The 17993-nt window shown below is 47.3% G+C and overlaps 37 non-coding genes across 37 annotated transcripts; all 37 read left to right on the forward strand.

The window, feature by feature from the left end:
- Positions 1-109: 109 nt before the first annotated feature.
- On the forward strand, positions 110-227 carry LOC123173587 (5S ribosomal RNA). The gene has a single exon (XR_006486354.1). It is a non-coding gene; the product is annotated as a 5S ribosomal RNA (ribosomal RNA).
- A 371-nt stretch (positions 228-598) lies between these two features.
- Positions 599-717, forward strand: LOC123173447 (5S ribosomal RNA). Its single transcript, XR_006486222.1, has one exon. It is a non-coding gene; the product is annotated as a 5S ribosomal RNA (ribosomal RNA).
- A 369-nt stretch (positions 718-1086) lies between these two features.
- Positions 1087-1206, forward strand: LOC123173536 (5S ribosomal RNA). Its single transcript, XR_006486305.1, has one exon. It is a non-coding gene; the product is annotated as a 5S ribosomal RNA (ribosomal RNA).
- Positions 1207-1573: 367 nt separating this feature from the next.
- On the forward strand, positions 1574-1692 carry LOC123173508 (5S ribosomal RNA). The gene has a single exon (XR_006486279.1). It is a non-coding gene; the product is annotated as a 5S ribosomal RNA (ribosomal RNA).
- Positions 1693-2063: 371 nt separating this feature from the next.
- Positions 2064-2182, forward strand: LOC123173458 (5S ribosomal RNA). Its single transcript, XR_006486232.1, has one exon. It is a non-coding gene; the product is annotated as a 5S ribosomal RNA (ribosomal RNA).
- A 371-nt stretch (positions 2183-2553) lies between these two features.
- LOC123173646 (5S ribosomal RNA) lies at positions 2554-2672 on the forward strand. Its single transcript, XR_006486394.1, has one exon. It is a non-coding gene; the product is annotated as a 5S ribosomal RNA (ribosomal RNA).
- Positions 2673-3041: 369 nt separating this feature from the next.
- Positions 3042-3160, forward strand: LOC123173494 (5S ribosomal RNA). Its single transcript, XR_006486266.1, has one exon. It is a non-coding gene; the product is annotated as a 5S ribosomal RNA (ribosomal RNA).
- Positions 3161-3531: 371 nt separating this feature from the next.
- LOC123173544 (5S ribosomal RNA) lies at positions 3532-3650 on the forward strand. The gene has a single exon (XR_006486313.1). It is a non-coding gene; the product is annotated as a 5S ribosomal RNA (ribosomal RNA).
- Positions 3651-4020: 370 nt separating this feature from the next.
- Positions 4021-4139, forward strand: LOC123173510 (5S ribosomal RNA). The gene has a single exon (XR_006486281.1). It is a non-coding gene; the product is annotated as a 5S ribosomal RNA (ribosomal RNA).
- Positions 4140-4508: 369 nt separating this feature from the next.
- Positions 4509-4627, forward strand: LOC123173533 (5S ribosomal RNA). The gene has a single exon (XR_006486302.1). It is a non-coding gene; the product is annotated as a 5S ribosomal RNA (ribosomal RNA).
- Positions 4628-4996: 369 nt separating this feature from the next.
- Positions 4997-5115, forward strand: LOC123173467 (5S ribosomal RNA). Its single transcript, XR_006486240.1, has one exon. It is a non-coding gene; the product is annotated as a 5S ribosomal RNA (ribosomal RNA).
- A 370-nt stretch (positions 5116-5485) lies between these two features.
- Positions 5486-5604, forward strand: LOC123173520 (5S ribosomal RNA). The gene has a single exon (XR_006486290.1). It is a non-coding gene; the product is annotated as a 5S ribosomal RNA (ribosomal RNA).
- Positions 5605-5975: 371 nt separating this feature from the next.
- LOC123173608 (5S ribosomal RNA) lies at positions 5976-6094 on the forward strand. Its single transcript, XR_006486377.1, has one exon. It is a non-coding gene; the product is annotated as a 5S ribosomal RNA (ribosomal RNA).
- A 370-nt stretch (positions 6095-6464) lies between these two features.
- LOC123173590 (5S ribosomal RNA) lies at positions 6465-6582 on the forward strand. Its single transcript, XR_006486358.1, has one exon. It is a non-coding gene; the product is annotated as a 5S ribosomal RNA (ribosomal RNA).
- A 371-nt stretch (positions 6583-6953) lies between these two features.
- Positions 6954-7072, forward strand: LOC123173468 (5S ribosomal RNA). The gene has a single exon (XR_006486241.1). It is a non-coding gene; the product is annotated as a 5S ribosomal RNA (ribosomal RNA).
- Positions 7073-7442: 370 nt separating this feature from the next.
- LOC123173532 (5S ribosomal RNA) lies at positions 7443-7561 on the forward strand. The gene has a single exon (XR_006486301.1). It is a non-coding gene; the product is annotated as a 5S ribosomal RNA (ribosomal RNA).
- A 371-nt stretch (positions 7562-7932) lies between these two features.
- LOC123173610 (5S ribosomal RNA) lies at positions 7933-8051 on the forward strand. Its single transcript, XR_006486378.1, has one exon. It is a non-coding gene; the product is annotated as a 5S ribosomal RNA (ribosomal RNA).
- A 370-nt stretch (positions 8052-8421) lies between these two features.
- LOC123173619 (5S ribosomal RNA) lies at positions 8422-8539 on the forward strand. The gene has a single exon (XR_006486387.1). It is a non-coding gene; the product is annotated as a 5S ribosomal RNA (ribosomal RNA).
- A 371-nt stretch (positions 8540-8910) lies between these two features.
- On the forward strand, positions 8911-9029 carry LOC123173469 (5S ribosomal RNA). The gene has a single exon (XR_006486242.1). It is a non-coding gene; the product is annotated as a 5S ribosomal RNA (ribosomal RNA).
- A 370-nt stretch (positions 9030-9399) lies between these two features.
- LOC123173543 (5S ribosomal RNA) lies at positions 9400-9518 on the forward strand. Its single transcript, XR_006486312.1, has one exon. It is a non-coding gene; the product is annotated as a 5S ribosomal RNA (ribosomal RNA).
- A 371-nt stretch (positions 9519-9889) lies between these two features.
- LOC123173611 (5S ribosomal RNA) lies at positions 9890-10008 on the forward strand. Its single transcript, XR_006486379.1, has one exon. It is a non-coding gene; the product is annotated as a 5S ribosomal RNA (ribosomal RNA).
- Positions 10009-10378: 370 nt separating this feature from the next.
- On the forward strand, positions 10379-10496 carry LOC123173592 (5S ribosomal RNA). The gene has a single exon (XR_006486360.1). It is a non-coding gene; the product is annotated as a 5S ribosomal RNA (ribosomal RNA).
- A 371-nt stretch (positions 10497-10867) lies between these two features.
- Positions 10868-10986, forward strand: LOC123173534 (5S ribosomal RNA). Its single transcript, XR_006486303.1, has one exon. It is a non-coding gene; the product is annotated as a 5S ribosomal RNA (ribosomal RNA).
- A 369-nt stretch (positions 10987-11355) lies between these two features.
- On the forward strand, positions 11356-11474 carry LOC123173470 (5S ribosomal RNA). Its single transcript, XR_006486243.1, has one exon. It is a non-coding gene; the product is annotated as a 5S ribosomal RNA (ribosomal RNA).
- A 370-nt stretch (positions 11475-11844) lies between these two features.
- LOC123173555 (5S ribosomal RNA) lies at positions 11845-11963 on the forward strand. The gene has a single exon (XR_006486323.1). It is a non-coding gene; the product is annotated as a 5S ribosomal RNA (ribosomal RNA).
- A 371-nt stretch (positions 11964-12334) lies between these two features.
- LOC123173612 (5S ribosomal RNA) lies at positions 12335-12453 on the forward strand. Its single transcript, XR_006486380.1, has one exon. It is a non-coding gene; the product is annotated as a 5S ribosomal RNA (ribosomal RNA).
- A 370-nt stretch (positions 12454-12823) lies between these two features.
- On the forward strand, positions 12824-12941 carry LOC123173593 (5S ribosomal RNA). Its single transcript, XR_006486362.1, has one exon. It is a non-coding gene; the product is annotated as a 5S ribosomal RNA (ribosomal RNA).
- Positions 12942-13312: 371 nt separating this feature from the next.
- On the forward strand, positions 13313-13431 carry LOC123173471 (5S ribosomal RNA). The gene has a single exon (XR_006486244.1). It is a non-coding gene; the product is annotated as a 5S ribosomal RNA (ribosomal RNA).
- Positions 13432-13801: 370 nt separating this feature from the next.
- LOC123173568 (5S ribosomal RNA) lies at positions 13802-13920 on the forward strand. Its single transcript, XR_006486335.1, has one exon. It is a non-coding gene; the product is annotated as a 5S ribosomal RNA (ribosomal RNA).
- A 371-nt stretch (positions 13921-14291) lies between these two features.
- Positions 14292-14410, forward strand: LOC123173583 (5S ribosomal RNA). Its single transcript, XR_006486350.1, has one exon. It is a non-coding gene; the product is annotated as a 5S ribosomal RNA (ribosomal RNA).
- A 370-nt stretch (positions 14411-14780) lies between these two features.
- Positions 14781-14899, forward strand: LOC123173454 (5S ribosomal RNA). Its single transcript, XR_006486228.1, has one exon. It is a non-coding gene; the product is annotated as a 5S ribosomal RNA (ribosomal RNA).
- A 369-nt stretch (positions 14900-15268) lies between these two features.
- On the forward strand, positions 15269-15387 carry LOC123173535 (5S ribosomal RNA). The gene has a single exon (XR_006486304.1). It is a non-coding gene; the product is annotated as a 5S ribosomal RNA (ribosomal RNA).
- A 369-nt stretch (positions 15388-15756) lies between these two features.
- On the forward strand, positions 15757-15875 carry LOC123173472 (5S ribosomal RNA). Its single transcript, XR_006486245.1, has one exon. It is a non-coding gene; the product is annotated as a 5S ribosomal RNA (ribosomal RNA).
- A 370-nt stretch (positions 15876-16245) lies between these two features.
- Positions 16246-16364, forward strand: LOC123173580 (5S ribosomal RNA). The gene has a single exon (XR_006486346.1). It is a non-coding gene; the product is annotated as a 5S ribosomal RNA (ribosomal RNA).
- A 371-nt stretch (positions 16365-16735) lies between these two features.
- LOC123173613 (5S ribosomal RNA) lies at positions 16736-16854 on the forward strand. The gene has a single exon (XR_006486381.1). It is a non-coding gene; the product is annotated as a 5S ribosomal RNA (ribosomal RNA).
- A 370-nt stretch (positions 16855-17224) lies between these two features.
- Positions 17225-17343, forward strand: LOC123173518 (5S ribosomal RNA). Its single transcript, XR_006486288.1, has one exon. It is a non-coding gene; the product is annotated as a 5S ribosomal RNA (ribosomal RNA).
- A 370-nt stretch (positions 17344-17713) lies between these two features.
- LOC123173591 (5S ribosomal RNA) lies at positions 17714-17832 on the forward strand. Its single transcript, XR_006486359.1, has one exon. It is a non-coding gene; the product is annotated as a 5S ribosomal RNA (ribosomal RNA).
- The last annotated feature ends 161 nt before the right edge of the window (positions 17833-17993 follow it).

Here is a 17993-nt window from a genome sequence, read left to right on the forward strand (position 1 = left end):
GGCATTATCCATTATTAGGCAACGGTTGTAATGGTAGTAAGAATGACAATCATCTTTGCAGTGGACCTGGGAGTGGCAGCATAAGGGACGAAGGCGGGGGTAACATGTTGGATGCGATCATACCAGCACTAAAGCACCGGATTCCATCAGAACTCCGAAGTTAAGCGTGCTTGGGCGAGAATAGTACTAGGATGGGTTACCTCCTGGGAAGTCCTCTGTTGCATTCCCTTTATAATTATTTTTTGCGCCTCATGACAAACATATCACATGTGCGCGATATATATTAACCCCGTTATATTATTTTTGACATTTGCGATATGTTTTAGCTCGTTGCTCATTGGTCACGCGTCTAGAGGCGGCTTTGTGGCGCGAGGAGCTCGTTCTGAAAGGGGTAAAAAAATACGTGTTGCTGCGGTATAGAGGGAGGGGTGGAAACCGTGGTAAACTCGTCTCCGTGTTTGAGGCGGGGGAGTAAGTAGTATATATAGGGCATTATCCATTATTAGGCAACGGTGGTAATGGTAGTAAGAATGACAATCATCTTTGCAGTGGACCTGGGAGTGGCAAGCATAAGGGACGAAGGCGGGGGTAACATGTCGGATGCGATCATACCAGCACTAAAGCACCGGATCCCATCAGAACTCCGAAGTTAAGCGTGCTTGGGCGAGAGTAGTACTAGGATGGGTGACCTCCTGGAAAATCCTCGTGTTGCATTCCCTTTTTAATTAATTTTTGCGCCTCGTGACAAACATATCGCATGTGCGCGATATATATTAACCCCGTTATATTTTTTTTGACATTTGCGATATGTTTTAGCTCGCTGCTCATTGGTCACGCGTCTAGAGGCGGCATTGTGGCGCGAGGAGCGCGTTCTGAAAGGGGTAAAAAAATACGTGTTGCTGCGGTATAGAGGGAGGGGTGCAAACCGTGGTAAACTCGTCTCCGTGTTTGAGGGGGGGGTAAGTAGTATATATAGGGCATTATCCATTATTAGGCAACGGTTGTAATGGTAGTAAGAATGACAATCATCTTTGCAGTGGACCTGGGAGTGGCAAGCATAAGGGACGAAGGCGGGGGTAACATGTTGGATGCGATCATACCAGCACTAAAGCACCGGATCCCATCAGAACTCCGAAGTTAAGCGTTTCTTGGGCGAGGGTAGTACTAGGATGGGTGACCTCCTGGGAAGTCCTCGTGTTGCATTCCCTTTTTAATTATTTTTTGCGCCTCATGACAAACATATCACATGTGCGCGATATATATTAACCCCGTTATATTATTTTTGACATTTGCGATATGTTTTAGCTCGCTGCTCATAGGTCACGCGTCTAGAGGCGGCTTTGTGGCACGAGGAGCGCGTTCTGAAAGGGGAAAAAATACGTGTTGCTGCGGTATAGAGGGAGGGGTGGAAACCGTGGTAAACTCGTCTCCGTGTTTGAGGGGGGAGTAAGTAGTATATATAGGGCATTATCCATTATTAGGCAACGGTTGTAATAGTAGTAAGAATGACAATCATCTTTGCAGTGGACCTGGGAGTGGCAAGCATAAGGGACGAAGGCGGGGGTAACATGTTGGATGCGATCATACCAGCACTAAAGCACCGGATCCCATCAGAACTCCGTAGTTAAGCGTGCTTGGGCGAGAGTAGTACTAGGATGGGTGACCTCCTGGGAAGTCCTCGTGTTGCATTCCCTTTTTAATTATTTTTTGCGGGTCGTGACAAACATATCGCATGTGCGCGATATATATTAACCCCGTTATATTATTTTTGACATTTGCGATATGTTTTAGCTCGCTGCTCATTGGTCACGCGTCTAGAGGCGGCTTTGTGGCGCGAGGAGCGCGTTCTGAAAGGGGTAAAAAATACGTGTGGCTGCGGTATAGAGGGAGGGATGGAAACCGTGGTAAACTCGTCCCCGTGTTTGAGGGGGGGGGAGTAAGTAGTATATATAGGGCATTATCCATTATTAGGCAACGGTTGTAATCGTAGTAAGAATGACAATAATCTTTGTAGTGGACCTGGGAGTGGCAAGCATAAGGGACGAAGGCGGGGGTAACATGTAGGATGCGATCATACCAGCACTAAAGCACCGGATCCCATCAGAACTCCGTAGTTAAGCGTGCTTGGGCGAGAGTAGTACTAGGATGGGTGACCTCCTCGGAAGTCCTCGTGTTGCATTCCCTTTTTAATTATTTTTTGCGGGTCGTGACAAACATATCGCATGTGCGCGATATATATTAACCCCGTTATATTATTTTTGACATTTGCGATATGTTTTAGCTCGCTGCTCATTGGTCACGCGTCTAGAGGCGGCTTTGTGGCGCGAGGAGCGCGTTCTGAAAGGGGTAAAAAAATACGTGTGGCTGCGGTATAGAGGGAGGGATGGAAACCGTGGTAAACTCGTCTCCGTGTTTGAGGGGGGGGAGTAAGTAGTATATATAGGGCATTATCCATTATTAGGCAACGGTTGTAATGGTAGTAAGAATGACAATCATCTTTGCAGTGGACCTGGGAGTGGCAAGCATAAGGGACGAAGGCGGGGGTAACGTGTCGGATGCGATCATACCAGCACTAAAGCACCAGATCCCATCAGAACTCCGAAGTTAAGCGTGCTTGGGCGAGAGTAGTACTAGGATGGGTGACCTCCTGGGAAGTCCTCGTGTTGCATTCCCTTTTTAATTATTTTTTGCGCGTCGTGACAAACATATCGCATGTGTGCGATATATATTAACCCCGTTATATTATTTTTGACATTTGCGATATGTTTTAGCTCGCTGCTCATTGGTCACGCGTCTAGAGGCGGCTTTGTGGCGCGAGGAGCGCGTTCTGAAAGGGGTAAAAAAATACGTGTTGCTGCGGTATAGAGGGAGGGGTGGAAACCGTGGTAAACTCGTCTCCGTGTTTGAGGGGGGGAGTAAGTAGTATATATAGGGCATTATCCATTATTAGGCAACGGTTGTAATGGTAGTAAGAATGACAATCATCTTTGAAGTGGACCTGGAGTGGCAAGCATAAGGGACGAAGGCGGGGGTAACATGTCGGATGCGATCATACCAGCACTAAAGCACCGGATCCCATCAGAACTCCGAAGTTAAGCGTGCTTGGGCGAGAGTAGTACTAGGATGGGTGACCTCCTGGAAAATCCTCGTGCTGCATTCCCTTTTTAATTATTTTTTGCGCCTCGTGACAAACATATCGCATGTGCGCGATATATATTAACCCCGTTATATTATTTTTGACATTTGCGATATTTTTTAGCTCGCTGCTCATTGGTCACGCGTCTAGAGGCGGCATTGTGGCGCGAGGAGCGCGTTCTGAAAGGGGTAAAAAAAATACGTGTTGCTGCGGTATAGAGGGAGGGGTGGAAACCGTGGTAAACTCGTCTCCGTGTTTGAGGGGGGGAGTAAGTAGTATATATAGGGCATTATCCATTATTAGGCAACGGTTGTAATGGTAGTAAGAATGACAATCATCTTTGCAGTGGACCTGGGAGTGGCAAGCATAAGGGACGAAGGCGGGGGTAACATGTCGGATGCGATCATACCAGCACTAAAGCACCGGATCCCATCAGAACTCCGAAGTTAAGCGTGCTTGGGTGAGAGTAGTACTAGGATGGGTGACCACCTGGAAAATCCTCCTGTTGCATTCCCTTTTTAATTATTTTTTGCGCCTCGTGACAAACATATCGCATGTGCGCGATATATATTAACCCCGTTATATTATTTTTGACACTTGCGATATGTTTTAGCTCGCTGCTCATTGGTCACGCGTCTAGAGGCGGCTTTGTGGCGCGAGGAGCGCGTTCTGAAAGGGGTAAAAAAATACGTGTTGCTGCGGTATAGAGGGAGGGGTGGAAACCATGGTAAACTCGTCTCCGTGTTTGAGGGGGGGAGTAAGTAGTATATATAGGGCATTATCCATTATTAGGCAACGGTTGTAATGGTAGTAAGAATGACAATCATCTTTGCAGTGGACCTGGGAGTGGCAAGCATAAGGGACGAAGGCGGGGGTAACATGTCGGATGTGATCATACCAGCACTAAAGCACCGGATCCCATCAGAACTCCGAAGTTAAGCGTGCTTGGGCGAGAGTAGTACTAGGATGGGTGACCTCCTAGAAAATCCTCGTGTTGCATTCCCTTTTTAATTATTTTTTGCGCCTCGTGACAAACATATCGCATGTGCGCGATATATATTAACCCCGTTATATTATTTTTGACATTTGCGATATGTTTTAGCTCGCTGCTCATTGGTCACGCGTCTAGGGGCGGCATTGTGGCGCGAGGAGCGCGTTCTGAAAGGGGTAAAAAAATACGTGTTGCTGGGTATAGAGGGAGGGGTGGAAACCGTGGTAAACTCGTCTCCGTGTTTGAGGGGGGGAGTAAGTAGTATATATAGGGCATTATCCATTATTAGGCAACGGTTTTAATGGTAGTAAGAATGACAATCATCTTTGCAGTGGACCTGGGAGTGGCAAGCATAAGGGACGAAGGCGGGGGTAACATGTCGGATGCGATCATACCAGCACTAAAGCACCGGATCCCATCAGAACTCCGAAGTTAAGCGTGCTTGGGTGAGAGTAGTACTAGGATGGGTGACCTCCTGGAAAATCCTCCTGTTGCATTCCCTTTTTAATTCTTTTTTGCGCCTCGTGACAAACATATCGCATGTGCGCGATATATATTAACCCCGTTATATTATTTTTGACACTTGCGATATGTTTTAGCTCGCTGCTCATTGGTCACGCGTCTAGAGGCGGCTTTGTGGCGCGAGGAGCGCGTTCTGAAAGGGGTAAAAAATACGTGTTTCTGCGGTATAGAGGGAGGGGTGGAAACCGTGGTAAACTCGTCTCCGTGTTTGAGGGGGGGAGTAAGTAGTATATATAGGGCATTATCCATTATTAGGCAACGGTTGTAATGGTAGTAAGAATGACAATCATCTTTGAAGTGGACCTGGGAGTGGCAAGCATAAGGGACGAAGGCGGGGGTAAAATGTCGGAAGCGATCATACCAGCACTAAAGCACCGGATCCCATCAGAACTCCGAAGTTAAGCGTGCTTGGGCGAGAGTAGTACAAGGATGGGTGACCTCCTGGGAAGTCCTCGTGTTGCATTCCCTTTTTAATTATTTTTTGCGCCTCGTGACAAACATATCGCATGTGCGCGATATATATTAACCCCGTTATATTATTTTTGACATTTGCGATATGTTTTAGCTCGCTGTTCATTGGCACGCGTCTAGAGGCGGCTTTGTGGCGCGAGGAGCGCGTTCTGAAAGGGGTAAAAAATACGTGTTGCTGCGGTATAGAGGGTGGGGTGGAAACCGTGGTAAACTCGTCTCCGTGTTTGAGGGGGGGGGAGTAAGTTGTATATATAGGGCATTATTCATTATTAGGCAACGGTTGTAATGGTAGTAAGAATGACAATCATCTTTGCAGTGGACCTGGGAGTGGCAAGCATAAGGGACGAAGGCGGGGGTAACATGTAGGATGCGATCATACCAGCACTAAAGCACCGGATCCCATCAGAACTCCGTAGTTAAGCGTGCTTGGGCGAGAGTAGTACTAGGATGGGTGACCTCCTGGGAAGTCCTCGTGTTGCATTCCCTTTTTAATTATTTTTTGCGCGTCGTGACAAACATATCGCATGTGCGCGATATATATTAACCCCGTTATATTATTTTTGACATTTGCGATATGTTTTAGCTCGCTGCTCATTGGTCACGCGTCTAGAGCCGGCTTTGTGGCGCGAGGAGCGCGTTCTGAAAAGGGGTAAAAAAATACGTGTTGCTGCGGTATAGAGGGAGGGGTGGAAACCGTGGTAAACTCGTCTCCGTGTTTGAGGGGGGGAGTAAGTAGTATATATAGGGCATTATCCATTATTAGGCAACGGTTGTAATGGTAGTAAGAATGACAATCATCTTCGCAGTGGACCTGGGAGTGGCAAGCATAAGGGACGAAGGCGGGGGTAACATGTCGGATGCGATCATACCAGCACTAAAGCAACGGATCCCATCAGAACTCCGAAGTTGAGCGTGCTTGGGCGAGAGTAGTACTAGGATGGGTGACCTCCTGGAAAATCCTCCTGTTGCATTCCCTTTTTAATTATTTTTTGCGCCTCGTGACAAACATATCGCATGTGCGCGATATATATTAACCCCGTTATATTATTTTTGACATTTGCGATATGTTTTAGCTCACTGCTCATTGGTCACGCGTCTAGAGGCGGCTTTGTGGCGCGAGGAGCGCGTTCTGAAAGGGGTAAAAAAATACGTGTTGCTGCGGTATAGAGGGACGGGTGGAAACCGTGGTAAACTCGTCTCCGTGTTTGAGGGGGGGAGTAAGTAGTATATATAGGGCATTATCCATTATTAGGCAACGGTTGTAATGGTAGTAAGAATGACAATCATCTTTGAAGTGGACCTGGGAGTGGCAGGCATAAGGAACGAAGGCGGGGGTAACATGTTGGATGCGATCATACCAGCACTAAAGCACGGGATCCCATCAGAACTCCAAAGTTAAGCGTGCTTGGGCGAGAGTAGTACTAGGATGGGTTACCTCCTGGGAAGTCCTCTGTTGCATTCCCTTTATAATTATTTTTTGCGCCTCATGACAAACATATCACATGTGCGCGATATATATTAACCCCGTTATATTTTTTTTGACATTTGCGATATGTTTTAGCTCGTTGCTCATTGGTCACGCGTCTAGAGGCGGCTTTGTGGCGCGAGGAGCTCGTTCTGAAAGGGGTAAAAAAATACGTGTTGCTGCGGTATAGAGGGAGGGGTGGAAACCGTGGTAAACTCGTCTCCGTGTTTGAGGGGGGGGAGTAAGTAGTATATATAGGGCATTATCCATTATTAGGCAACGGTTGTAATGGTAGTAAGAATGACAATCATCTTTGAAGTGGACCTGGGAGTGGCAAGCATAAGGGACGAAGGCGGGGGTAAAATGTCGGAAGCGATCATACCAGCACTAAAGCACCGGATCCCATCAGAACTCCGAAGTTAAGCGTGCTTGGGCGAGAGTAGTACAAGGATGGGTGACCTCCTGGGAAGTCCTCGTGTTGCATTCCCTTTTTAATTATTTTTTGCGCCTCGTGACAAACATATCGCATGTGCGCGATATATATTAACCCCGTTATATTATTTTTGACATTTGCGATATGTTTTAGCTCGCTGTTCATTGGCACGCGTCTAGAGGCGGCTTTGTGGCGCGAGGAGCGCGTTCTGAAAGGGGTAAAAAATACGTGTTGCTGCGGTATAGAGGGTGGGGTGGAAACCGTGGTAAACTCGTCTCCGTGTTTGAGGGGGGGGGAGTAAGTTGTATATATAGGGCATTATTCATTATTAGGCAACGGTTGTAATGGTAGTAAGAATGACAATCATCTTTGCAGTGGACCTGGGAGTGGCAAGCATAAGGGACGAAGGCGGGGGTAACATGTAGGATGCGATCATACCAGCACTAAAGCACCGGATCCCATCAGAACTCCGTAGTTAAGCGTGCTTGGGCGAGAGTAGTACTAGGATGGGTGACCTCCTGGGAAGTCCTCGTGTTGCATTCCCTTTTTAATTATTTTTTGCGCGTCGTGACAAACATATCGCATGTGCGCGATATATATTAACCCCGTTATATTATTTTTGACATTTGCGATATGTTTTAGCTCGCTGCTCATTGGTCACGCGTCTAGAGCCGGCTTTGTGGCGCGAGGAGCGCGTTCTGAAAAGGGGTAAAAAAATACGTGTTGCTGCGGTATAGAGGGAGGGGTGGAAACCGTGGTAAACTCGTCTCCGTGTTTGAGGGGGGGAGTAAGTAGTATATATAGGGCATTATCCATTATTAGGCAACGGTTGTAATGGTAGTAAGAATGACAATCATCTTCGCAGTGGACCTGGGAGTGGCAAGCATAAGGGACGAAGGCGGGGGTAACATGTCGGATGCGATCATACCAGCACTAAAGCAACGGATCCCATCAGAACTCCGAAGTTGAGCGTGCTTGGGCGAGAGTAGTACTAGGATGGGTGACCTCCTGGAAAATCCTCCTGTTGCATTCCCTTTTTAATTATTTTTTGCGCCTCGTGACAAACATATCGCATGTGCGCGATATATATTAACCCCGTTATATTATTTTTGACATTTGCGATATGTTTTAGCTCACTGCTCATTGGTCACGCGTCTAGAGGCGGCTTTGTGGCGCGAGGAGCGCGTTCTGAAAGGGGTAAAAAAATACGTGTTGCTGCGGTATAGAGGGACGGGTGGAAACCGTGGTAAACTCGTCTCCGTGTTTGAGGGGGGGAGTAAGTAGTATATATAGGGCATTATCCATTATTAGGCAACGGTTGTAATGGTAGTAAGAATGACAATCATCTTTGTAGTGGACCTGGGAGTGGCAGGCATAAGGAACGAAGGCGGGGGTAACATGTTGGATGCGATCATACCAGCACTAAAGCACGGGATACCATCAGAACTCCAAAGTTAAGCGTGCTTGGGCGAGAGTAGTACTAGGATGGGTTACCTCCTGGGAAGTCCTCTGTTGCATTCCCTTTATAATTATTTTTTGCGCCTCATGACAAACATATCACATGTGCGCGATATATATTAACCCCGTTATATTTTTTTTGACATTTGCGATATGTTTTAGCTCGTTGCTCATTGGTCACGCGTCTAGAGGCGGCTTTGTGGCGCGAGGAGCTCGTTCTGAAAGGGGTAAAAAAATACGTGTTGCTGCGGTATAGAGGGAGGGGTGGAAACCGTGGTAAACTCGTCTCCGTGTTTGAGGGGGGGGAGTAAGTAGTATATATAGGGCATTATCCATTATTAGGCAACGGTTGTAATGGTAGTAAGAATGACAATCATCTTTGAAGTGGACCTGGGAGTGGCAAGCATAAGGGACGAAGGCGGGGGTAAAATGTCGGAAGCGATCATACCAGCACTAAAGCACCGGATCCCATCAGAACTCCGAAGTTAAGCGTGCTTGGGCGAGAGTAGTACAAGGATGGGTGACCTCCTGGGAAGTCCTCGTGTTGCATTCCCTTTTTAATTATTTTTTGCGCCTCGTGACAAACATATCGCATGTGCGCGATATATATTAACCCCGTTATATTATTTTTGACATTTGCGATATGTTTTAGCTCGCTGTTCATTGGCACGCGTCTAGAGGCGGCTTTGTGGCGCGAGGAGCGCGTTCTGAAAGGGGTAAAAAATACGTGTTGCTGCGGTATAGAGGGTGGGGTGGAAACCGTGGTAAACTCGTCTCCGTGTTTGAGGGGGGGGGAGTAAGTTGTATATATAGGGCATTATTCATTATTAGGCAACGGTTGTAATGGTAGTAAGAATGACAATCATCTTTGCAGTGGACCTGGGAGTGGCAAGCATAAGGGACGAAGGCGGGGGTAACATGTAGGATGCGATCATACCAGCACTAAAGCACCGGATCCCATCAGAACTCCGTAGTTAAGCGTGCTTGGGCGAGAGTAGTACTAGGATGGGTGACCTCCTGGGAAGTCCTCGTGTTGCATTCCCTTTTTAATTATTTTTTGCGCGTCGTGACAAACATATCGCATGTGCGCGATATATATTAACCCCGTTATATTATTTTTGACATTTGCGATATGTTTTAGCTCGCTGCTCATTGGTCACGCGTCTAGAGCCGGCTTTGTGGCGCGAGGAGCGCGTTCTGAAAAGGGGTAAAAAAATACGTGTTGCTGCGGTATAGAGGGAGGGGTGGAAACCGTGGTAAACTCGTCTCCGTGTTTGAGGGGGGGAGTAAGTAGTATATATAGGGCATTATCCATTATTAGGCAACGGTTGTAATGGTAGTAAGAATGACAATCATCTTCGCAGTGGACCTGGGAGTGGCAAGCATAAGGGACGAAGGCGGGGGTAACATGTCGGATGCGATCATACCAGCACTAAAGCAACGGATCCCATCAGAACTCCGAAGTTGAGCGTGCTTGGGCGAGAGTAGTACTAGGATGGGTGACCTCCTGGAAAATCCTCCTGTTGCATTCCCTTTTTAATTATTTTTTGCGCCTCGTGACAAACATATCGCATGTGCGCGATATATATTAACCCCGTTATATTATTTTTGACATTTGCGATATGTTTTAGCTCACTGCTCATTGGTCACGCGTCTAGAGGCGGCTTTGTGGCGCGAGGAGCGCGTTCTGAAAGGGGTAAAAAAATACGTGTTGCTGCGGTATAGAGGGACGGGTGGAAACCGTGGTAAACTCGTCTCCGTGTTTGAGGGGGGGAGTAAGTAGTATATATAGGGCATTATCCATTATTAGGCAACGGTTGTAATGGTAGTAAGAATGACAATCATCTTTGAAGTGGACCTGGGAGTGGCAGGCATAAGGAACGAAGGCGGGGGTAACATGTTGGATGCGATCATACCAGCACTAAAGCACGGGATCCCATCAGAACTCCAAAGTTAAGCGTGCTTGGGCGAGAGTAGTACTAGGATGGGTTACCTCCTGGGAAGTCCTCTGTTGCATTCCCTTTATAATTATTTTTTGCGCCTCATGACAAACATATCACATGTGCGCGATATATATTAACCCCGTTATATTTTTTTTGACATTTGCGATATGTTTTAGCTCGTTGCTCATTGGTCACGCGTCTAGAGGCGGCTTTGTGGCGCGAGGAGCTCGTTCTGAAAGGGGTAAAAAAATACGTGTTGCTGCGGTATAGAGGGAGGGGTGGAAACCGTGGTAAACTCGTCTCCGTGTTTGAGGGGGGGGAGTAAGTAGTATATATAGGGCATTATCCATTATTAGGCAACGGTTGTAATGGTAGTAAGAATGACAATCATCTTTGCAGTGGACCTGGGAGTGGCAAGCATAAGGGACGAAGGCGGGGGTAACATGTCGGATGCGATCATACCAGCACTAAAGCACCGGATCCCATCAGAACTCCGAAGTTAAGCGTGCTTGGGTGAGAGTAGTACTAGGATGGGTGACCTCCTGGAAAATCCTCCTGTTGCATTCCCTTTTTAATTCTTTTTTGCGCCTCGTGACAAACATATCGCATGTGCGCGATATATATTAACCCCGTTATATTATTTTTGACACTTGCGATATGTTTTAGCTCGCTGCTCATTGGTCACGCGTCTAGAGGCGGCTTTGTGGCGCGAGGAGCGCGTTCTGAAAGGGGTAAAAAATACGTGTTTCTGCGGTATAGAGGGAGGGGTGGAAACCGTGGTAAACTCGTCTCCGTGTTTGAGGGGGGGAGTAAGTAGTATATATAGGGCATTATCCATTATTAGGCAACGGTTGTAATGGTAGTAAGAATGACAATCATCTTTGAAGTGGACCTGGGAGTGGCAAGCATAAGGGACGAAGGCGGGGGTAAAATGTCGGAAGCGATCATACCAGCACTAAAGCACCGGATCCCATCAGAACTCCGAAGTTAAGCGTGCTTGGGCGAGAGTAGTACAAGGATGGGTGACCTCCTGGGAAGTCCTCGTGTTGCATTCCCTTTTTAATTATTTTTTGCGCCTCGTGACAAACATATCGCATGTGCGCGATATATATTAACCCCGTTATATTATTTTTGACATTTGCGATATGTTTTAGCTCGCTGTTCATTGGCACGCGTCTAGAGGCGGCTTTGTGGCGCGAGGAGCGCGTTCTGAAAGGGGTAAAAAATACGTGTTGCTGCGGTATAGAGGGTGGGGTGGAAACCGTGGTAAACTCGTCTCCGTGTTTGAGGGGGGGGGAGTAAGTTGTATATATAGGGCATTATTCATTATTAGGCAACGGTTGTAATGGTAGTAAGAATGACAATCATCTTTGCAGTGGACCTGGGAGTGGCAAGCATAAGGGACGAAGGCGGGGGTAACATGTAGGATGCGATCATACCAGCACTAAAGCACCGGATCCCATCAGAACTCCGTAGTTAAGCGTGCTTGGGCGAGAGTAGTACTAGGATGGGTGACCTCCTGGGAAGTCCTCGTGTTGCATTCCCTTTTTAATTATTTTTTGCGCGTCGTGACAAACATATCGCATGTGCGCGATATATATTAACCCCGTTATATTATTTTTGACATTTGCGATATGTTTTAGCTCGCTGCTCATTGGTCACGCGTCTAGAGCCGGCTTTGTGGCGCGAGGAGCGCGTTCTGAAAAGGGGTAAAAAAATACGTGTTGCTGCGGTATAGAGGGAGGGGTGGAAACCGTGGTAAACTCGTCTCCGTGTTTGAGGGGGGGAGTAAGTAGTATATATAGGGCATTATCCATTATTAGGCAACGGTTGTAATGGTAGTAAGAATGACAATCATCTTCGCAGTGGACCTGGGAGTGGCAAGCATAAGGGACGAAGGCGGGGGTAACATGTCGGATGCGATCATACCAGCACTAAAGCAACGGATCCCATCAGAACTCCGAAGTTGAGCGTGCTTGGGCGAGAGTAGTACTAGGATGGGTGACCTCCTGGAAAATCCTCCTGTTGCATTCCCTTTTTAATTATTTTTTGCGCCTCGTGACAAACATATCGCATGTGCGCGATATATATTAACCCCGTTATATTATTTTTGACATTTGCGATATGTTTTAGCTCACTGCTCATTGGTCACGCGTCTAGAGGCGGCTTTGTGGCGCGAGGAGCGCGTTCTGAAAGGGGTAAAAAAATACGTGTTGCTGCGGTATAGAGGGACGGGTGGAAACCGTGGTAAACTCGTCTCCGTGTTTGAGGGGGGGAGTAAATAGTATATATAGGGCATTATCCATTATTAGGCAACGGTTGTAATGGTAGTAAGAATGACAATCATCTTTGCAGTGGACCTGGGAGTGGCAGGCATAAGGAACGAAGGCGGGGGTAACATGTTGGATGCGATCATACCAGCACTAAAGCACGGGATCCCATCAGAACTCCAAAGTTAAGCGTGCTTGGGCGAGAGTAGTACTAGGATGGGTTACCTCCTGGGAAGTCCTCTGTTGCATTCCCTTTATAATTATTTTTTGCGCCTCATGACAAACATATCACATGTGCGCGATATATATTAACCCCGTTATATTTTTTTTGACATTTGCGATATGTTTTAGCTCGTTGCTCATTGGTCACGCGTCTAGAGGCGGCTTTGTGGCGCGAGGAGCTCGTTCTGAAAGGGGTAAAAAAATACGTGTTGCTGCGGTATAGAGGGAGGGGTGGAAACCGTGGTAAACTCGTCTCCGTGTTTGAGGGGGGGGAGTAAGTAGTATATATAGGGCATTATCCATTATTAGGCAACGGTTGTAATGGTAGTAAGAATGACAATCATCTTTGAAGTGGACCTGGGAGTGGCAAGCATAAGGGACGAAGGCGGGGGTAAAATGTCGGAAGCGATCATACCAGCACTAAAGCACCGGATCCCATCAGAACTCCGAAGTTAAGCGTGCTTGGGCGAGAGTAGTACAAGGATGGGTGACCTCCTGGGAAGTCCTCGTGTTGCATTCCCTTTTTAATTATTTTTTGCGCCTCGTGACAAACATATCGCATGTGCGCGATATATATTAACCCCGTTATATTATTTTTGACATTTGCGATATGTTTTAGCTCGCTGTTCATTGGCACGCGTCTAGAGGCGGCTTTGTGGCGCGAGGAGCGCGTTCTGAAAGGGGTAAAAAATACGTGTTGCTGCGGTATAGAGGGTGGGGTGGAAACCGTGGTAAACTCGTCTCCGTGTTTGAGGGGGGGGGAGTAAGTTGTATATATAGGGCATTATTCATTATTAGGCAACGGTTGTAATGGTAGTAAGAATGACAATCATCTTTGCAGTGGACCTGGGAGTGGCAAGCATAAGGGACGAAGGCGGGGGTAACATGTAGGATGCGATCATACCAGCACTAAAGCACCGGATCCCATCAGAACTCCGTAGTTAAGCGTGCTTGGGCGAGAGTAGTACTAGGATGGGTGACCTCCTGGGAAGTCCTCGTGTTGCATTCCCTTTTTAATTATTTTTTGCGCGTCGTGACAAACATATCGCATGTGCGCGATATATATTAACCCCGTTATATTATTTTTGACATTTGCGATATGTTTTAGCTCGCTGCTCATTGGTCACGCGTCTAGAGCCGGCTTTGTGGCGCGAGGAGCGCGTTCTGAAAGGGGTAAAAAAATACGTGTTGCTGCGGTATAGAGGGATGGGTGGAAACCGTGGTACACTCGTCTCCGTGTTTGAGGGGGGGGTGTAAGTACTATATATAGGGCATTATCCATTATTAGGCAACGGTTGTAATGGTAGTAAGAATGACAATCATCTTTGCAGTGGACCTGGGAGTGGCAAGCATAAGGGACGAAGGCGGGGGTAACATGTCGGATGCGATCATACCAGCACTAAAGCAACGGATCCCATCAGAACTCCGAAGTTAAGCGTGCTTGGGCGAGAGTAGTACTAGGATGGGTGACCTCCTGGAAAATCCTCCTGTTGCATTCCCTTTTTAATTATTTTTTGCGCCTCGTGACAAACATATCGCATGTGCGCGATATATATTAACCCCGTTATATTATTTTTGACATTTGCGATATGTTTTAGCTCACTGCTCATTGGTCACGCGTCTAGAGGCGGCTTTGTGGCGCGAGGAGCGCGTTCTGAAAGGGGTAAAAAAATACGTGTTGCTGCGGTATAGAGGGAGGGGTGGAAACCGTGGTAAACTCGTCTCCGTGTTTGAGGGGGGGAGTAAGTAGTATATATAGGGCATTATCCATTATTAGGCAACGGTTGTAATGGTAGTAAGAATGACAATCATCTTTGCAGTGGACCTGGGAGTGGCAGGCATAAGGGACGAAGGCGGGGGTAACATGTTGGATGCGATCATACCAGCACTAAAGCACGGGATCCCATCAGAACTCCAAAGTTAAGCGTGCTTGGGCGAGAGTAGTACTAGGATGGGTGACCTCCTGGGAAGTCCTCGTGTTGCATTCCCTTTTTAATTATTTTTTGCGCCTCATGACAAACATATCACATGTGCGCGATATATATCAACCCCGTTATATTATTTTTGACATTTGCGATATGTTTTAGCTCGCTGCTCATTGGTCACGCGTCTAGAGGCGGCTTTGTGGCGCGAGGAGCGCGTTCTGAAAGGGGTAAAAAATACGTGTTGCTGCGGTATAGAGGGAGGGGTGGAAACCGTGGTAAACTCGTCTCCGTGTTTGAGGGGGGGAGTAAGTAGTATATATAGGGCATTATCCATTATTAGGCAACGGTTGTAATGGTAGTAAGAATGACAATCATCTTTGCAGTGGACCTGGGAGTGGCAAGCATAAGGGACGAAGGCGGGGGTAACATGTCGGATGCGATCATACCAGCACTAAAGCACCGGATCCCATCAGAACTCCGAAGTTAAGCGTGCTTGGGTGAGAGTAGTACTAGGATGGGTGACCTCCTGGAAAATCCTCCTGTTGCATTCCCTTTTTAATTCTTTTTTGCGCCTCGTGACAAACATATCGCATGTGCGCGATATATATTAACCCCGTTATATTATTTTTGACACTTGCGATATGTTTTAGCTCGCTGCTCATTGGTCACGCGTCTAGAGGCGGCTTTGTGGCGCGAGGAGCGCGTTCTGAAAGGGGTAAAAAATACGTGTTTCTGCGGTATAGAGGGAGGGGTGGAAACCGTGGTAAACTCGTCTCCGTGTTTGAGGGGGGGAGTAAGTAGTATATATAGGGCATTATCCATTATTAGGCAACGGTTGTAATGGTAGTAAGAATGACAATCATCTTTGAAGTGGACCTGGGAGTGGCAAGCATAAGGGACGAAGGCGGGGGTAAAATGTCGGAAGCGATCATACCAGCACTAAAGCACCGGATCCCATCAGAACTCCGAAGTTAAGCGTGCTTGGGCGAGAGTAGTACAAGGATGGGTGACCTCCTGGGAAGTCCTCGTGTTGCATTCCCTTTTTAATTATTTTTTGCGCCTCGTGACAAACATATCGCATGTGCGCGATATATATTAACCCCGTTATATTATTTTTGACATTTGCGATATGTTTTAGCTCGCTGTTCATTGGCACGCGTCTAGAGGCGGCTTTGTGGCGCGAGGAGCGCGTTCTGAAAGGGGTAAAAAATACGTGTTGCTGCGGTATAGAGGGTGGGGTGGAAACCGTGGTAAACTCGTCTCCGTGTTTGAGGGGGGGGGAGTAAGTTGTATATATAGGGCATTATTCATTATTAGGCAACGGTTGTAATGGTAGTAAGAATGACAATCATCTTTGCAGTGGACCTGGGAGTGGCAAGCATAAGGGACGAAGGCGGGGGTAACATGTAGGATGCGATCATACCAGCACTAAAGCACCGGATCCCATCAGAACTCCGTAGTTAAGCGTGCTTGGGCGAGAGTAGTACTAGGATGGGTGACCTCCTGGGAAGTCCTCGTGTTGCATTCCCTTTTTAATTATTTTTTGCGCGTCGTGACAAACATATCGCATGTGCGCGATATATATTAACCCCGTTATATTATTTTTGACATTTGCGATATGTTTTAGCTCGCTGCTCATTGGTCACGCGTCTAGAGCCGGCTTTGTGGCGCGAGGAGCGCGTTCTGAAAAGGGGTAAAAAAATACGTGTTGCTGCGGTATAGAGGGAGGGGTGGAAACCGTGGTAAACTCGTCTCCGTGTTTGAGGGGGGGAGTAAGTAGTATATATAGGGCATTATCCATTATTAGGCAACGGTTGTAATGGTAGTAAGAATGACAATCATCTTCGCAGTGGACCTGGGAGTGGCAAGCATAAGGGACGAAGGCGGGGGTAACATGTCGGATGCGATCATACCAGCACTAAAGCAACGGATCCCATCAGAACTCCGAAGTTGAGCGTGCTTGGGCGAGAGTAGTACTAGGATGGGTGACCTCCTGGAAAATCCTCCTGTTGCATTCCCTTTTTAATTATTTTTTGCGCCTCGTGACAAACATATCGCATGTGCGCGATATATATTAACCCCGTTATATTATTTTTGACATTTGCGATATGTTTTAGCTCACTGCTCATTGGTCACGCGTCTAGAGGCGGCTTTGTGGCGCGAGGAGCGCGTTCTGAAAGGGGTAAAAAAATACGTGTTGCTGCGGTATAGAGGGACGGGTGGAAACCGTGGTAAACTCGTCTCCGTGTTTGAGGGGGGGAGTAAGTAGTATATATAGGGCATTATCCATTATTAGGCAACGGTTGTAATGGTAGTAAGAATGACAATCATCTTTGCAGTGGACCTGGGAGTGGCAGGCATAAGGAACGAAGGCGGGGGTAACATGTCGGAAGCGATCATACCAGCACTAAAGCACCGGATCCCATCAGAACTCCAAAGTTAAGCGTGCTTGGGCGAGAGTAGTACAAGGATGGGTGACCTCCTGGGAAGTCCTCGTGTTGCATTCCCTTTTTAATTATTTTTTGCGCCTCGTGACAAACATATCGCATGTGCGCGATATATATTAACCCCGTTATATTATTTTTGACATTTGCGATATGTTTTAGCTCGCTGTTCATTGGCACGCGTCTAGAGGCGGCTTTGTGGCGCGAGGAGCGCGTTCTGAAAGGGGTAAAAAATACGTGTTGCTGCGGTATAGAGGGTGGGGTGGAAACCGTGGTAAACTCGTCTCCGTGTTTGAGGGGGGGGGAGTAAGTTGTATATATAGGGCATTATTCATTATTAGGCAACGGTTGTAATGGTAGTAAGAATGACAATCATCTTTGCAGTGGACCTGGGAGTGGCAAGCATAAGGGACGAAGGCGGGGGTAACATGTAGGATGCGATCATACCAGCACTAAAGCACCGGATCCCATCAGAACTCCGTAGTTAAGCGTGCTTGGGCGAGAGTAGTACTAGGATGGGTGACCTCCTGGGAAGTCCTCGTGTTGCATTCCCTTTTTAATTATTTTTTGCGCGTCGTGACAAACATATCGCATGTGCGCGATATATATTAACCCCGTTATATTATTTTTGACATTTGCGATATGTTTTAGCTCGCTGCTCATTGGTCACGCGTCTAGAGCCGGCTTTGTGGCGCGAGGAGCGCGTTCTGAAA

Source organism: Triticum aestivum, unplaced genomic scaffold (genome assembly GCF_018294505.1).
Source record: "Triticum aestivum cultivar Chinese Spring unplaced genomic scaffold, IWGSC CS RefSeq v2.1 scaffold140664, whole genome shotgun sequence".
NCBI classification, from domain to species: domain Eukaryota; kingdom Viridiplantae; phylum Streptophyta; class Magnoliopsida; order Poales; family Poaceae; genus Triticum; species Triticum aestivum.